An 11,862-nucleotide genomic window follows, 5' to 3' on the forward strand; every position below is an offset into this window, starting at 1 on the left:
TATAAAAGTATGTTATAGTGATGTGAAATTAGGGAAATTATCTAAATATTTCCGGAGATCATTCTTAAAAACAGAGATATTTCGGTAGTAAGTAATTTTGTTTTTTATTTTTCGTTTTGGATTAAAAATTAAATTAAAGATTTTTTTATCATTAATATACATAAAAACAAGCAAAAACCTCTGAGAGTACTAAATACCTACCTAACCTACCTACTAAATAACTAAACTTTGCTAAATGCAATAATAGTGAACCAAAATAATAAAGTCAGAATTTTTTTAAATAAAAGTAGATAGGTTCTCTTAAAGGATCTACGAATGAAAACGCCAAATAATTTGGAGTCTTACCGGTATAAGTTACTAAAGTATATAAAACATTATAATTAGGTATGTATTAAGTAAAGAATTTTAAATTGGATAATCATTTGAACTTAGGTAATAAAATACAATTAGGAAATAATATGATTTACTTGTTCAATATTCCAATATATCTTTTGGTCAGTCTTTTGTAAATTATTTGGGACCAACATTTTTTTAGCTCCAATGTATATTGAGTTTAAAAAAAAATAATAATTTTAGGTGGTAGTATATATGTGTACTATATACTATATTATGCTTGTTGATATTCTACACAATAAAAAAAAGAAAACTGATGTATTGATATAATTATAATAATAAAATATTGCAGAAATACGCATACACGGCAACGGGCTCCCGTCACAAACTCACAAATAATCCTTTTGCCATTCAATAAAATATATAATATTATAATGTATATACACGCTCGGCCCCTCTTAAAGGCCCGACACGGACGGGCAAGCGGTTATTGAGCAGTTGACCGCGCTCCAGCGGTTCTCGGTCGTCCGGAAAATGAACTCTCGGCCTTTTTATCCTACGCGCGCGTCGCTTTTCACACTCGAAGAACGTTATTTATACCTATATTTCTGTCCGTCTATCTGTCTATCTGCACTACCACCGTCCATTCTGTTTTATCCCATTTCCCCTCCACGTCCGCGTCACTGAAGCAGTATAATATTTTTTGTTTCTCGAGATTTTTGATTTCGTCCTATATACGCGATTACCTAATACCTAAATTATATTATTATAATAGACTAGTAGGTACCTGCCAAAGTCGTTGGTTATAAAATAATATACAGTGTAAATTATAAAATACACCTATTATTAGTAACCATAGAAATCGGGTGTATTTGCACTAGAATAATATTATAATATATAATAATACAATCATGATGTGCGTAGGAACATGAGGGAGTAAAGTAGTATATTCGACGACAATACAATTTATATCAATAAATATTTGTAAATGATGTTTTTTTTCATTAAGTAGTTAGGTACCTATTATAAATGTAGTTCAATTTATACAATTTATACAATCTCCCGAGATGCCTCATTCAATTCGTTAACTTTTTTAAGGGTAGACAATTTTATTTTTTTATTTTTTTTTTTTTGAACTCTTGAGCCTAAAACTGGATTTGTGAAAAATATCTGTGTTTTCTTAATTTTTTTTTTAATAAATTATTTGATCAACGTTTTTACATCGCGTTTTAGTGTATAATGTGCATAAACTATAAAATAATAAAGCGATGTACGTTTCCGCATGCAATGAGCACGTGGACGTGGTATACTACCTTCACACTTGCATCTTGTACATTGATATTATCGTGTAACTATTTTTGATAAATAATTAACAAAATGTATACTTATTGAGTATAAGTAATAATAATCCTTCGGACTGTTAAGATATACTTGTGCGTTGTGCCGAAGAGGCCGAGATAGAATCAGGGAGTAACCGAGTTTAACTCTGAGGGTCTTGATTGTATTTTTGGTACATTTTGTATTCGACTTACAAGTTCTAATCTACTTTAACGATTGGGCTAGCAAAAGTTCCATAACTCGTTGGGTGAAACCAATCCGTCAATGGTGCCGAAATGGTCTCGTTTCGTCACTATTATGCTCCATGTATATTGCCATCGGTCATCGGTAAAGCAAAATATAAATTTTTTTTATAGTAACATTTTAATAATATACACATATCATAGTGTAGACAATACTTGATTATCCCACATTCATCCATTTATTGTTAGATAAGTGACATATTTTCAGAATGTTTTGAAAAGTTACTCAATCCCAACAAAATATATTACCAGTTACAGATGTTTCAATTGATTGATACAGAAGATTATGCCTATGATAATAGAAACCTTTCTTCTTAATAACTGGTATTGTATGTACTTAATATACTTAGATATAACCTCTAACGAATAAAAACATGCAATATTGTGGGTAGGTATGTATCTGGATTTATGCCATTTATGCATTAATGCCATGCAATATTGCAATTTAATTTATTCAATACTCAACTCTATGTTACTAGAATTGATGCTGGTTGTTCTTGGTTCGAAGGAATAGATTTATTACCTATTTAAAAATAAAAATAATATTGATAATTATCAGAATCATGATTTCTGTTAATCCCAGGTTATATTTTCTCATTAAATTGTTTGATACTGTGTTATAGTGCAATGTTGTACTATTATTTATTAATATTTAAAGAATTCGCGTATCACTATTTTCAGCACTGCAATACATAATATATTATACCAATATTTTCTAGACACAAATTGTGTTTAAACTCACCCAACCACCGTGAATAATATAATGAATTAAATCCAACTTTTTCCATGTATCGACCATACACAGCGGTTTGAGAAATTCACTGATTAAATCCTTCTGGGGACGCGGAAGGAAAACGAGAAATTGTTTTGGGATTTAACGGGCAGTCCGGCAGGCAATTACATCCGTGAAGCGTCTGTCGGGAATTGGCCGGAAAATGCGCGTGTATTGGAAACAAATCTATAAACAAACCGACCCGTGTATTATAATGGGTGTGTGTGTGTGTGTGTGTGTGTGTGTGTGTGTGTGGATTTTAGGAAGTGTGGTGGGTGATGGGCGAATGTGGGACGGGGGTGGGAGATCCACCTGACGCCCCGGAAGGAAAAAATTCGCTCATTTGTATTCATAAGTGAGGTTTAATTTTTAATTAAAAAACCCTGCAGCTCTCGCGGTACATTACAGTGGATGGTGACAAAAAAGAGACTCCCCAACGCCGCTGCAGAGTGTATCGATGACAATAATTAGACCGATTCGGCCCTCTATAACGTACCGCTCGGACAAAAAATGGGCGGGCCGCCAGTCGCGGTGGCAGGGCTGGAGGGGTGGTGTGACGGGGGAAAGAAAAACGTCGATGATAAATCACTGCCGCCGACACCGTTTCGTGTGACGGCTCGCATAGTTGTATGCGTTCGCGTGATATCTCCCTAATTGACATCTTGGAACCCCAGGTGGGTGCCGGTGGGTGCGGAGTGGGGTGGCGGCTGGCCGGTTCGATGGGCGTGGATGAGTGCGGTGGTTGAGTATAGAACTACAAGGCGCGGGGATCGTCGCCCGATTTAACGACGGTGTTGCATTACCCGTCAAAACGCATTATAGGTATAAGTACTGCACTAGAATAAACCTGAACAGTGAACGAGTGAACCTGCACGCGATGACGATGATGGCCGATGGAGTATTATTACGACTGGCGATTGATGGGTTGTATTGTATAGTATTGTATATATCAAGAAAATCAAAGGGTATAATATTTGAATACTTTGCGGTATTTGTGATATGCAAGATGAGTAAAAATAAGATCCTAAATAATTGCAAAAGATTCAATTTTCCCCCTTTTAAAAAATCGTGGATACATGCCTGATCGGCTGTATCCTCGGTTCACTTCTTCAGAAAGGGAAAATGACAATTCGTCACTAAACACAATAATATATTTTATTAAATCTGCATCGTTCTTTATTTTTTCCAATACATGGTTTCACAGAATTCTAACCGTTTGTCTTTATCGCCTTCTCTTAATTCTTGAACAATGTTCATTTTCAATGATTTATTTATTATTGGTTTTATAATAATAAATAGGTACGCCGAACAGCAAACACTGCTTGGCAATTTTTGATCCACCTAGAAGTCTTAATAAGTTAGATAATAAGAATTATTTAATAATCTAATAATCAATAGACATGATTTAAAATAAACTATTTGCAGTATATTTAGATAAATAGTCAATATCAATATAGTTCGAGTGCCTTTAATCTGAGTTAATTATAGTTTTCTAATATTATTGTAATAATAATCGTATACCGTTACTACTATAGCCACCTGCTAAAGAAACCAAATTTATGATATCGTAAGAAAAGTAGGTGTGATGAAAAAAATGTTAAGTAATTAATTCATTTAGATTAAAATAATAAATTACAATAGTAATATTGATTTATATGATTGTATGTTAAAATAAAAATAATAAACTATGTTTGCCAACTATTTTATAGACATTTAATATAATTTATTTTTTTGAGCGTGTCATTAGATTACCGATTTAAGTGTATAAAAATATAAAATAGTTAAAAGAAAAAAAATATTTAGCTCTTGTAAATTTAATTAATACCAATAGGTAATTTCAATTAAAAGTATTAATGCATTTACAAAACCTTAGAGGGCCATAGTTATAACAAACTAGAGAACCAAAATTGATGATTGGACTATCAACATTTTCAAAAAAAAAACTTTATCAGAATCCATTAAAAAATAATTTGTTACCATTCGTATGATACATGTCAAAAGTTGATTTTGCTATTGGTACAATTGCGTGTTCGACGAATTTAAAATTGTTATAAAAAAATTGACTATGTCAAAAATGAAGAAACGTATTTTTTCGAAATTCATCCACATCGTCGATCCATACTATCTTGAAAAAAACCTCCACGCTTGCAATGACATCAGATACACCCGGTAGGTACCTATATACTTTTATAAATAGTTTAGATACTTTTTGCTAGCCATTATATATGGGTGGTACTAGAAGTATAATAGTTCCTATATATATACCTGAATCTGTATATGTGAATAAGACCAAAGACGTTTCACGTATTTATATATTTAGTGAGGTTGTATTACTCGAGGGTTGAGAGTTGGAGAAACTGCGGCCGAATTGCCCAAGGAATACACAAACTATAAACTAAATATTTATATATATATATATGTGTGCGTGTGTAAGCGTGTGGTAACCAGCTACCGCTCCTGGGGGGGCATTAAATAAGAAATCGGACGGAAAGGAGAGTCGGCGGCGGCGGTGGCCGATAAGGGCGCGTTTTGGCGGAAGGGTGTCGGTGTGTATTACTAGCTCTCTCTCTCTCTCTCTCTCTCTCTCTCTCTCTCTCAGTACAGTTACATTGTATAAAATAGGTGTACGGGGGTGGCGGAGAGTTGTTGTCGTTTGGTCCAACGGGTTTTATCTCGCACGGCGCCGGCTGAAAGTTATGCGCTCAGGTGTTCGCGGAGACAGGGCGCAATTGTAATGAGCGGCTAACGGACATTAAGATAAACGCGCTATTAGCGGTGCGCCCGGAAGAAAGTTAATCTCGGGCCGGAGTCGACATCCGCAGCGGTGTATGTATATTATATAGCCTCCCCGCACCGGAAACCGCTCGGGTCTTAATTACTTTTAAAGACAAATTAGCCAACTTGACGGTTTTGTTTATTGCCGGTTCGCGCCGGGCCGCCGATTGTAAATTTAATGCGTCTTCCGCCTCTCAACCGCCGCACTGCTCTCCGCGAAAGTATAGTATTGTACATACCTATATATATATATATATATACCGCATATACCGCCAAGTCGCTACAGGTAACGGGACGCGAGAACGCGGTACAAGTTTGTAACGCGGTGTAGGTATATGCGGATATCCGGCATGTACACCTATACGGTGCAGGTATACCTAAATACAGATCCAGTGTGCGGTGGTGGCTGCAGAGTGACAAGACTGATGGTAGAGGTTGCGGGACTGCAGGAGATGACCAGGACATAAAATCTTAAGCAAATAATTCCGGCTATTCGTGAGAGCATAATACGGTATAACTTTTAAGTACGCCGATAGAATATTATTATTATTATTATAGCACATTCCGTGGTGTGAATAGCGGACAAACTGTCGTTTACGACCGACTGCAGCAGTAGTTGTACAGCGGTATATGATAGAGTGTAAAATATACATTATAATTTATAATTATAAGCTCCTCTGTGGTATCTCATTAATACAATCATTGTGCTTTCAAGGCAAAAGTCTGCGTCGACTTTGTTGTGTATATATTCTGCAGGAAATCTGTTTATCGCGACATCGAATTGCGTTTATAGACGTACCTATTGCTATATGATATAAACACACCAACTATAACTATATAGCTGTTGTTTGTCACGTGCATTATGTTATGCTAACAAATATTTTTTTTTCTTTTATTGGCTCCGACAGATAATTCCTTAGCCAGAGTTACATTTACATTGACATTAATTACCTATTGCTAATTATTATTCACTTAATTATATTTATTAGTGTAATGCAGGATTTACACAGAAGATAGACATCATACGTACCTATATTATTTTTTAAAAGCTATTTACATGGTGTTTCATTTTAATTTAAACTATTGGTATCCATACCGATAGTTTTGAAAAATCCGTAGATCAGTTAAGTGTTTTGTTTGAGATTCTGTAGAATAGCTTTATAGGAATTAAAACGAAAACTGCAAGCAATCACCTAAAGTAAAAAATATCACACATTCAGTATACCTATATATACAGCTATATAAATGTAAATATAATAGGTAATATAGGTAATAATAATTAAGTGCCTAGTCCGTAGTCGTAACTATTAAAGTAACTATTACTAGACAGACTTGTCTTGTAGGGCTGCAGTATTCCAAATACGTCTATATGATATATAGTAATAAAATTTAATTTTTTTTTTTTGAACATAATTAGTTTCGATCACAAGGGCTATTAGTATTATAGATTATATTTTATTTATTTTTGGTAACAATTTGACTATAATAATACAGAACTTATAATTATTTATTTGTGCTTCTCTTAAATGTACTCCTTCATTTCGATGCTCCTGAGAAATGACATTACGTTTTCTATCTGACAGTCAGTCCGATTATTTAATAGAGGTTAGTTGGTGTAATGGTATGTGATGTTTTCTCTTTCATCTTCATTCGATCTTTTTTTTTAAATTGATATTTATTGTTAAGTTGTAAATTTTTAAATTAAAAATGATTACTGTTATATATTTCTTTAAATTATTTTTTATTTATTCTTCAAGAAGACGATGGACCTCACTGAACATGTTTGTGTAATATAAATATTATAATATTTTAACATTGAGTAAAGTTTAAAATTTTGTACCATTTTGACATAATTAACCTATAACTTATACCTAAGTATAATTTTGTAATATCTTAAACAAAAAAAAAGTTTTAAGTATTTTAAATACATTATTTTAAACATTATTTTCAAGAAATATTCGAATAAATATTTGGATTATAATTATTATTCATAAGTATTCGATTATTCATTCCAAATACTGACATTTTTTCCCCATATCTGCTACAATGTAATTTTCTATAGGCTGCTCGTATTCGTTGTGTAGAATGCTTAGATCATAACCTGCAGATCCCACTTCTATGTATATATTATATTAAATATTTCACGAATCATAATACATCTACAACCTACTAACGAATATGTATGGATCAAATAAATCTCCATCAGATACGCCTGCAGTATGCTAGTTTCGTGTGCAATGGACGCACAAGACGATTAAATCGTTGAAAATATAATCAAAGGAAGTAATAAATATTAAATATTAACGCTCATCACACTGAGTTATAAATAGAGCAAAGAATTATAATATTCAATTACATTCGTCGCAGATAATAAAATGAAGAAAACTTTTAAAACATACGAAGATGGGTTTTTACAATTTACATAATATAATGAATTTTTAAGTTTCTGCATTTAATGTTTTTATATCGTTACCTATACGAATATTACGAAAATATTATTGTATAATATTATTTATTTACATTTAGTTAAAGGTCTGTACCTATAGGTGTGTCGAAATTAATACAATTATAAATTTATGTTTACAGCAAAACAATTTCATACTTCAAATTGTATACTTGGGTACTGTATATTGTATTTGATCTGTGTCTTATCGGCTGTGATTACTTATGCTCGGATAGGGGATCGTGCATTTTTTTTGTCTAGATAGCTAAGTAATTGGTACCATTCATGAAATAGAAATACATTTTTGATCCAAATTATAGGCCTTATGGTGATTTTTTAAGCATCCTACTGCATTTTCCCCTTTATTAGTACATTTATTCAAATTCTGATTTTTAGAATTTTTAAGTGAACCTAATGATCATATTTTAAAATCCTGTGGTGGTAAAATTTTCTATTTTTCAAATAAGAAGCTCCCATTTTTATTCAAAATTATTGAGCGAATGATTTTTTTGAAAATGTTGATGTATCTAAATCAAAATTCTAATGACTAGTTTCTGAGTTATTAAAATGTTTTCACTAAGAATATTATTCCTTAAAAATGGTTTTATAAAAATAATAACTATATCTAATGTTAGATACAGTATTTATTATACATGGATCATTTTTACCAATTATTATTTAAACTGATAAATCCACAGTAATTCCTAACTTTTTCTAATCATCTAAACCATCCATATACTTAACCCATTACCATACACATATTAGGTATCCTTAAAACACAAAGTTACATACCTAACTAGTAACTCAAAAACTATTAGCTTGAATTTTGATTTAGATACATCAAAATTCTTAAAAAAAATATCTACTGATTAATTAAAAATTAAAACGGAAGGTTCCTATTTGAAAAATTAAAGTTTGTATTGCTACAGGATCATCCTGCAGTGTTACGAAAAATTTCAATGATTCGAAAAATGGTCTTTAATTGTATTTAAAAATTTTAAATATCTGAATTTTAATAAACGTATAGCTTAAGCAAAAAAATAAAATAGGCGTGCTTATAAAATCACCCGGTATACCTATAGTAAATGAATTCTCTATTATAGACAATAATACTTTATTAGTAATTGTTGAATCATTTTAATATGGCTTATAGAATAAAACAATCACATAGCATAATATGATAAATTTACGTAGGTACCTATATGTATAAAATAATTACATAATTTCCCTATATTTTAATCCATTCGTCGTGTTCGTATGTGATTGTCAATAATAATGAACAAAAAATTCGTTAATAGGTACTTCATCACAATATATTTATCTAATATCTCATTTATGTAAATTTCCATGTTTACAGATCGATTATACCAGCCAGTTGTAACAAAATAATGTTCATCTAAAATATTTATACGTAATTCGGTAGGTAGGTACTCTAAAAAAAAAAACCGCTTTAGCGACAAAGTTACTCACGGCTGTAAACAAAATTTGACCAAGGACGACGAAAAAACATCTTCTAAATGAGGAAATTGCGTAAATCCGTCCTAGCCTGTAGAAGTATAAATTATACCATATAATGTATACTTCTAAATCATGTGAGAGCTATATATACTTAGTTACAAAACGGTATATGCTACCTTGGACTGTGCAGCAATTACAAAGGTATTAACAAAGATTTCCTGCAGTAATTGGTTTTTTCTTTCTTTTGAAAACGACAATATGTTACCAAACCAATCGATAAAAAAACAATAGTGCAAAATACTTCCAACATTAGTCACAAAAGATCCATTTCCAATTAGTGACTACCTATAATACGTACAGTGCCTATGATGTATATACATATTATATGCCTTCACAGATTATATTAGTTTATTCAACTGCAGTGCATGCTCTAGGCCGGCTGTTTTCGGCACTAATAATGTGTCACCCTATACGGTATAATGTTATGTATATACCTACATAGTATATAGTAGTGATGTCGACGACAGACAATTAAATCCTCGGAAAATAAATCGGAGCACAATCACTCTATTGTTGGCCATAACATGGTTAAAAAACAATTTTCCGCACGGCCGGTTATTGATTTTTTCCCTCTTTTATTTTTTTTACTATGGACGAATCATCACCAATAAACCGATTAGCATCGTTTGTCGGTTTTACACTCACGTTCGATGTAAAACGTTCCGTAATGATTGCTAATTAAGTGAATATCGTTAGAAGTGACCGCCAAAGGTATAATAATATTATAGGCCATGCAGATGCCGCCTGTGCTGCACCAATTAGATAAGCAATATCCCAAAGAGAAGAAATAGGTGGAAGGAAAGAACACGTGTAAGGGACCCGCAAAAATCTCATCAATCATCATTGTTATTTCATCGGACCCTAACGATTTTCCTACTGTACACCGCTTTATATATATATATATATAATATGAAAAAGTGTAACAGACGATAGAACGAATATATAGTGTTTAAATTTAGATTAACGAGTGTAAGCTACTATATGTACCGAACCACACAAAATCGATAATAAGTTATAAATTATTTTTAAAAATTCAACAAAGTGCATTTTTAGAAAAACAATATTGAACAAGAAAATTACTTTTAAATTTATTATTAACAACAGTTATTTCAATATGATGCAGTATATGTTATTGTATGAATATAATATTTGTTGATGGTTGGAAAGACCTGCAATAACAATATATATTGGTATACCTACATAATATCCCAAAGACCAAATGTCTACATTTTCATAGTAAACAATACATCTTTATGAGACGTTGAATGAAACAATTAAAGTTGACGATTTTCTGGACAATATACCAATACTAGGAACAATAATATGCTGAGGTAACGAGAAGGAACAATTTAAACGCGTGTATATTTAATATCTCAACAAATTACTAGTGTTTAGAGGATGCCATCACTGTTGCTTATTTTATTTAATATGTAAATCCCGTTAGTGCTCTATACGGCACAGATCCTCTTTAAGTAACTATTTGATGGAGTAAAATTGTTGCAGAGAAAAGAAGGAAACATATTTTACTATGTCTGAGCATGGAGTTAAATTTATGTATATTTTATCGTTTAAATTGTATTGTTCTATGTCGAAACTTTGATTTTTTTTAATCACCCATTTTTGGGTGGTAAACAATAGGTTTATTAGATAACTTCTTCACTAAAAAGTGAACATTATACAGTCTCGACCATTTTTCTATATAATTATATTATTATAATATGTCAAAACTAAAAATTTCATAATTACTTGTTATAGTTGAAATGTTACTTTGAAAAAATATTTAAGTATATTTTAATTGTTATATTTTTCATATTTCTAAATTGTGAAATTGCCCAACGGGTTTGCAAAACATCTGTAAGTTTTACAAAATTCCTCGCTGATCGGACGTGACGGCCGGTAAAGATGTACTTAAAAGTGATTATTTACATTTCATTAGTTTTTAGAGACACCATGGATAATTCTTAAAAAGTTGTGTTAATAATATTTACGGTATGGTATTTCTACCACGACTCATAATATATATAATATATGTCCGACGCTTAATATTAATTTTTATTTTTATTTTCGGCACGCAGGATTAAAGCATTCAAAATTGAAAATATAACATTAAACTAATTAAAATACTATACACACATATATATTATTTTTTTTCTTTACAGTGCATCAGTCAGTCGAGAGGTGGTCATATTATACCGTTTGAACAGATGCCCTCGTTTCAATGATAATTTATTTTAGTGAACGCAAACAAAATTTCGGTTAATTTGTCGGTTGGCGCACAAACAGAAAACCGATGCCAAATAATAGGGCTAGCTCTCTGTTGTAATGACAAATTAATTCCTACGGGTCGACCGTCGGCTGCTGCTACCGCGACCGTGGTAAATATTTAAGCATCGTAGACACTCAACTCCCCCACATCGAGTAGGTAGAATATGTTATACATA

Source organism: Myzus persicae, unplaced genomic scaffold (assembly GCF_001856785.1).
Source record: "Myzus persicae strain clone G006 unplaced genomic scaffold, MPER_G0061.0, whole genome shotgun sequence".
Taxonomy (NCBI): Eukaryota; Metazoa; Arthropoda; class Insecta; order Hemiptera; family Aphididae; genus Myzus; species Myzus persicae.